Source organism: Indicator indicator, chromosome 5 (assembly GCF_027791375.1).
Source record: "Indicator indicator isolate 239-I01 chromosome 5, UM_Iind_1.1, whole genome shotgun sequence".
Classification (NCBI taxonomy): domain Eukaryota; kingdom Metazoa; phylum Chordata; class Aves; order Piciformes; family Indicatoridae; genus Indicator; species Indicator indicator.
Window position 1 is genome coordinate 22,948,220 of NC_072014.1, and position 6,000 is coordinate 22,954,219.

Consider the following 6,000-nt stretch of genomic DNA (forward strand, 5'->3'; position numbering starts at 1 on the left):
GCATTAAAAAAACTAAAATAACTATAAGGTTTCAAATCCAGACAATCAATACAAATTTCTTTAGTGGGAAGAAATTGTGGGGAACACTAAGGAAAACCTAAAGTGATATTTTTGCCCTGATAAGTGACTGACTGGAATATACCTTCAGCTTTATTTTATTATTTTTTAAATCTGAAGAAAGAGGCTTTACTTCTTAACTAGCCTGGCTATTGAAGGAAACAAAAAGACATACAAAATTGTAGTGTCATAACAGGATTTAATAAAAGTCTTTTCAATACAGATGCAAAGTGCAATACTGTTCCAGTCCTGAAGCATTATTAGAATAACTAATAACAGAGAAATGGGCGGTACCAAAAAGTAAATTGCAATGCCTTGCAAAACTCTGCTATGAAAAAAGGAAGCTATTAACCAAAACAACCAACCAAACAAAAAAAACCCTAACATCTCTAAGCCCCAAAATAAAGGAACTCTAATATAGTGCTTCCAAAATAAAACACAAATAGCCTTGCTACAAGAAATAATTATCATTAAGCAGGCTGATATTTCCCCCACAATTCACAAGCACTGCACACAGACACTCCCCAGCAGTGGTGTCTGTGCAAAATGTCTGTAACCTATACTTGGCAGTTTCTTCAGAATTCTACATAAGATCAGATGCTTCTTGTCAAATTTGCCCAAATTTGCACATCAAAACTTAAACTAATTTTCTTTTTTTTAAACTGCATTTTAAGTATATGAAATTCACTTCCACCCGTACACCAGGGTGCTGAGGACATTCCCATGCAGGTTGCAGTTTGGCTGCATGGGCATAAGGCCAATTACAGCCAATGCAGCTGGTGGCCTTCAGAAAGCAAGAAGAGAGCAGCAGCCCTGCTGAGGGCCTGCCCACGGTGCCTGATGCTGCTTTCAAATTCAGCCTCTTGCCCCTGGCCCCTGCCTGAGCTATTCAACTACCCCGAAGAGCTGACTACACCTGCCTGCCTCAGGAGGATCTCTGACCTGCCTCACCACTACAAATCAAATCACAAGGCTCTTGGCTCAGGCTGTACTGCTGTACTGATGGGCCACCCCCAGCTTCTGGCTTACCTGCCCTTTCTTCCCAAGCCACCTGCTGCCCTGGCTGCTCCTCCACATGGCATCAAAGTCTGGCTGTTCCCTTTCCAGAGCCAGCACCTGTGAAGTCTTAACAGTGCTCTCTGGCTCCAAATTCCTATTATTAGACTAATTAATCACATATACTGAGAGATGGTGAAAGGGAAAATTCCTTTTTGAATCCAGGTTTGTACCTAGTCCCTGCTGAGACTCAAGTGATTATTGAGTGTGCTTATTTGTTTGGCTATTTCAGCTTTCTTTTTTCTGTTTGTTTTCCAGACTTATCATGTTAGGTGAAAGGAAGACTTCATCAAGAAGCAAATTCCTACAGTGACTTTCTTCACTTCTCCTTTCTTATGTTTGTTTCTACTAAAATACCTGCTTCTGTTTTCTCTGACTCTACAAAGAACGAAGCTTCTTCAGAAAAACCCTTCATGGATTAGATATTACAGGATCATCTCCTTCCTTAAAAAAAAGCTTCAGGGAAAAATATTTTTTAAAATATATATATACACATATGAAACATCTCAGTAATTCACTCTCCCTTACTATATAAAGGTACTGAGTAAATGAAAATAACAAGTAAATTCAAATCAGCATCTGCAAGGCTGCCAGTGTCCCTTGACTAAATCTATATAGCTGTGCCATCAGGGCTGAAGTCAGTTCTTGGTTTGGTTCATTACAAACCACTCATGGATCTTGGTTCAGGTTTCACCTGCAACTCACAGCTCTTCGTAATATCCAAGCTTATCAATAAAGATTTTTTACTTCCCATTCAGAGTTAATGATAAGCTATTATGGAAACAAAGCTGAAAGATGCTGCACAGACCCTTGGGAAATAAGTAAACTTGTAATGTATCAGTATCATTTATTTATGATGATGATGATCAAACTATACAAACTTCCACACTCAAGGATGCTGGAAAAAAACAATTTAAAGCTTTAGACAACTTTGACTGTAAAGATGAACTGACACAGCTTAGTAAATAATTCAAACAAATCTCTTGGATTTCATAACACATTCTGCTAAAACTGAACATGACCCTTCCCAAAATACCTGCTTTCAAACTCTTCCTTTAGCAGAGCTAAGGTGTTCCACTCCCATCCCTTTGTAGTGAGAGAAGGAAAAGGAAATCATGGCTGAAGGCAAAAGGTACTTGTAGAAATCTACATAAACACATATCTCAAAGTCATCTCACTTCTGGTAAGAAACATATCTCACCCTCTACTTGATAATCAACACAGGTGCATGACTGCCAGAAACTATCCTTGGGTTACATAACTCCATGGTAGTTGATCACATAGTCCTTCATTAGAAACCAATTACTGTAGATCTGTCAAGTGTGAGATCCACCCTAACATTCTGCTTAATGGAGACATTTGTGGAGCTTGATATTTAGAGAACGCTACAGGCAGACATTTGAGACTATTACCACTCTTCACCAGGCATTGACTGCAGGACCAGGCATTTGCCTGAAAAAATAGCAGCTCATGAGCAAGAAGTGTTACTTCACCTCCTAATGCTGGAAGAAGTCAGATCTCCTACAGCATAATCCCATTCTTGAAAGATCATTACTTACATCATGACATCCAAACAAATTTCTCACATACAGTGTAGAAATAAAGAACATATTCACTGTCTACTAGCAAGATCCCAGGTGTGCAAGTCACATTCAACACTTTAGATCTACTAGATCTCCTGAGAGACACTGTAACACTTCGTTTCTCAGCATCCTGTCTGCCTGTGGAGAGAGAAATGGACTGAGCCTGTAAGGCAGCAACAAGACTATCTGAATTTCGCAGTCACCACCACTTTGATGTGGCAACTCAGCATCCAGCATCATTAAGAAATGGGCCAGCATGTAACCACTTTCTCTGTCAGTAAACACTGATAGGGAAAAAAAGGCTAAAATTACAAGTGAACTACATATATCTTACAAGTGTGCACTCAGGGCTGCTGCTGGAAAATTCGTGTAGTCAAAAGAACTAGAACCCACTGATGTTTGATCATGAAATCAAGGTCTACATTTCCTTAATTTGAAGATGCTGCCACTGCAAGGAAAATACTTGTGATGGAAACCAAATGGAGAATTGTGGTTTCTTTTTCAGAAATCTCTCAGTGCATGTAGGATTCCAGTAGTCAAAGGTTTAATAGTGAGAAGCTATCAAATAGGACATCTGTGGTACGGTTTCCATGACTCTCTGAAAAAGAACTCTGCAGTCAGAAATAGCAATGTATTAAAATGCAGAAGTCATACAACAAGCTATATTGGCTTCAATGCCCTACTGACTGCATTTAATGAAGCCTGAAGGGATGACTGTTCAGGTTGGAGAAGAAGTTGGATAATTATGAGTGATACACTGTGAAAACACATCATCCTATAGTTTGAAAATCAAAACTGTAATCAGGAAAGAAGACTAGGATTACTTTACCACAGCATTCCTACATTTTTACTCTGCAACAAAACCTAGAAGACTCTCCCTTCTCTGAAGCAGCTGTGTCAAACAGCGTTTGTTTCAGATCAGAACAGTAACAAACCAAGCCCTTTTATATGGCACACCAGGATGCTAGAAAGTATCCATACTGTTCAGTGGCTCTGATACTTGAGAACAGCTTACTTTATGATGATTTATCTATGAAGGAGTTGTAAAACCTATTCTAAGACGGTGAGGGGGGAAAAAAAAGAAGAAAGAAAACAAGACTACGCTGCTTGTAGTGCAGCTGAAGACAGAAAGAGTAAGTTCTTTCTTTAGTTCTAAGAGAAACAGCACTGCAGCACCTCTGGTTGTAACAGGATTTTCTTTACTCTTTGATAAACAGGACCAAGCAAACCCCAAAACAATTCTCCTTTCCTCAGTATAAACAAGAAAAACAAAACCAGCTTGTGTGGAAAAAACCCTAAACAAACAGAAATAGTGCCAGGTGGAAACAAATCTGAGGGCAAAATTGAGAAACAATCAAGGCAGATTAATTTTCACCTCTTAGAAAGTCAAAGGTACATGCATTTCAACTTCCTTAGACTTCCACCCACTTACCAACATCCATTTATATTCCTTCAATAAACTGCAGAGTACAGTCACTTGCCTTCAGTGAAATCAATAAATGATACAAAAGAGAGAAGAGTTAAGCAAAGAACTTCTGCACAAGAGCCTATATGAATTTGCATTAATTCATCTGTGACAATCTCATAAAGCAGCTTTCGAGCACAGAAATTATTTCAATTTTTTCTTATTTGCATACCAACAACTAAGGTAAAAAAATCAGGAATCCACTTCTTATAACTTTCAAGTTTACTTGCTCAGTTTTCATTAGCTGTATATAAAATTCTTGGGTTTCAGCCCTACCTGCTCCAGTGATCTACATCAGGAAGGAATATAACTTTTCACTGCTATAACAGGTACCTTATGAGATTTTACTTAGTCACCACAGCTGACTACCTGAAAGATACTTCTTCTTCATTCTGCTTATTTTGAAGTTTAGATGAGTTCCTTCTTTTATTTATATTCCTTGTTCCTCTACTAATGCACTGAATTGATGAAACCTTTAAGCTGATTTTGAGACAATCCAGTTCTGACCTAGCTGGCATTTACACATAAAGATGCCTGAGGGAAAAAGAAAAGAAAAAAAAAAAAGGCAGCCCTTTCACATGTCCCAGACTCCCTGGATATTTTTATTTCATTTATTATTACTTTAATAAATACCAGAGTCCATATAAAGAAAGTGTATTTCCCCCTCTTCTCTTTTTTAGGACCATGAATAAAGGAGTTTATTGATAAAGTAACTACAACATCAGTCTTTAATACCTATATTTCTGCCACGGCGTAAAAGTTCATATTCAAAAACAAGCATGGTTTATGTAGAATGCTTATGGTAAATGATTCCCACAGATGTTGTTACTGAACCTGCATTTAGAGAAAATGCTTGAAAATTGATTTGAAATTGCACATGCATGTGTGTGTATTTAAATGTTCTTGGAAGTTCATTAAATAACAAACAGATGTCATAAATATTTTGCCCTTTTTGACAGACTTTAGTATTTTTTTCAGAAATCTTCATTGCAGAGAGTACCACAACATAATAAAAGGCCCAAAAACATAGATGTGTGCTATACTGCAATTAGTTACATTTAATCCAGAGGGTAAAGGTGAAAAAACATTAACATGGATAATACAAAATACTTTTGGAAAAAGACAAATGTCAGCATCAGATGTTTGGAGGACTAGGTAAAGATCTTTAATCTTAGCAGATTACAAATATAGCATTAAATTAGGATACTGAATGTAAAGTAAACAACTATAAAGCTTGTAAGCAGCAAAGCTGTTTAAGAAAGCTGTTTGGGAAAATCCCAAAAGAAATTATACAAAAGATCAGTTACATTTTAAGAAATGCAGCAGGTGCCTGATTTGTCACGCTGCTTGCAACAAGAAAGGTCATTATTTACCTTTCTGCTCTGTCATGGCTAAGGTAGAGGTTCAAAATGTTGGTGCATAGGTCCCTCCCCAAGCGACATGAACTTCAAGCACACTAAAGAAAAGCGTTCTGCAATGGTGTTCTGTGTCTTCACATAAAGATTTGCAAAAGACTGTTCTAGAAGAAAATACTCCCTTGGGCGTGGGGAGGAGCGAGAACAGGAGTCTAGTCTCTTATTTCCAAAACAATTTTATGAACAAGAATGCCCAGATTCACAGAAATGAATGGTTCAATATTAAGTTAGAATGTTATGCCCCTTTTCATTCAGTATCACCCCCCCAAAAAAGACAAGACTCAGAAAAACTATTTTATAACTTGTCAGTTAAAGTACATTTCTGGAAGATGCAGGTATGGATTTTAACATCTTCAGGCTGAGGAAAGAAGAATAACCAGACCTCTTGCTTTCTTAGGAAGTACTTTCAACTACAATAAACAAA